A 1,876-nucleotide genomic window follows, 5' to 3' on the forward strand; every position below is an offset into this window, starting at 1 on the left:
CATGGTGTCACTTATTTCTCTGATTCGATTTTCATGGATTCTGAGTTGTGTTTCCCTGGCCTCCTCTTTTCCCTTTTTATCTATTATATTGTCTTCCAGGTCGCTTATTCATTCTTCTGCCTCACTTACCCTAGCTGCTAGATTATCTAGATTGGATTGGATCTCATTGATAGCATTTTTCAGTTCTGCCAGTTCAGCTTTCATTTCTGCCCTTAGAGACTCTATGTTGCCATTAATTGATTTCTCTATTCCAGCTATTGTCTTCACAATTGCTAGCCTGAATTCCATCTCCGACATCTTGGTTATATCTGCATCCATTTGTAAATCTGCGGCATATGTCATAATCTCTGAGTCTTTTCTATTTTGGGATTCCTCCTCCTAGTCATTCTGTTGATGGGTGTTTGAGGGAATGTATAGAGTCCAGATTATTGACCGGAACCCAAGCAAGATGCACCTGTTTTCTAGGGACCTTAGAGTTGTTGGCCTCTTGTTTTCCCAGCCTGTCTTCTGGGGGAGGGGCCTGCCACGCTGTTACTCAGGCAACCCTGTTTGGGGGGGAGTTGCCCTGCCTCCCTGTGGTTGGGGATGGGCTCAGTGAGAATCAGTTTTGGGGGCTTTTTTTCTCTGGTGGCTTTCCCTGATGGCTTTCTGTGTCTCTTCTGCGAGTCAGAGCAGAAGAGACCATTTCCAACCCTCTGCTTCAGAGTAGAGATCGCAGTCTGTTCTTCAATGAGCTCTCCAGGCCACACTGTCTCCGTTTCTGTCCGTGCTGCTATAAACTGTAGCATCCTGGGTTGTGTACCCCTCCACAGTGCCCCCAGTTCTGCCTCCAGGTTGGGGCACGTCTCTGCCCTTTGTGCTTCTAAAACCGCCAACCACTCCCAGTTCCCACGCGCGACCCCACCACTCCGGGTTTCCGCCCCAGAGGCTGCCCTAAAGTCCTTTCCCCGCTGCTACTGGTCTGTGAGTCTGTGCCCCGTCCCAAGCGTGCGAGGCTGTCGCACACCGGTGGTGTAGGATCCCCACGGCCAGGCTCCCTCCCGCTGCCATTTATCCTCCGATATCTGCCCGCGGAATCACGGGTCCCTGCTTCATACCTCGAAACCAACCACCCACGATATTCTGTAGAGATCCGGATCTTCTTATATCTCAGGCTGATTTCATGGGTGCTCAGAGTGGTCTGGTAGATATCCAGCTCAATTCCAGGGACCAGTTGAAATGGGGTCCCCTACTCCTCCGCCATCTTTCCTCACCCCCTCACTGATGCCATCTTCATGGCATCCTTATGTACGTACTGTTTTCCTATTGATTGACCTTTCCATTGACATATTCATAATGGTTTTCATTCTAGCACTATTTTTATGGAGAGGGTTCTGCTGGAAGGAGGTGACATTTGAAATGCAAGGAGGAAGACAGAGACATAGGAGATTTTTTCTTCATTTTTCCAGTTTTTTTTTAGTTTAAATTCAATTAGCCCACATATAGTACATCATTAGTCTCAGATGTAGAGTTCAATAATTCATCAGTTGTATATAACACCCAGTGCTCATCACATCATGTGCCCTCCTTAATGCCCATCACCCAAATACCCCATCTCCCTACCCTTCCTTTTTCCATTTTTATTGAAAAATAACTGACATGTAAAATTCTGGAAGTTTAACCTACAACTTGGTGATTTCATATACATGTACATTGTGAAAGATCACCAGAATACATTAGTGAACACATCCATCATTTCACAAAGTTATCATTTCTTTTTATTGTAAGAACATTTACAATGTACTCTGTCAGCAACATTCATGTATACAATGCAATAAAGTTAACCATAATGACCATGCTGTACATTACCTTCCCAGAACTCATTCATCTTATAACT

Source organism: Callorhinus ursinus, unplaced genomic scaffold (genome assembly GCF_003265705.2).
Source record: "Callorhinus ursinus isolate GAN/ISIS: 27379988/994484 unplaced genomic scaffold, GSC_fseal_2.0 scaffold708, whole genome shotgun sequence".
In the NCBI taxonomy this organism is placed as follows: Eukaryota; Metazoa; Chordata; class Mammalia; order Carnivora; family Otariidae; genus Callorhinus; species Callorhinus ursinus.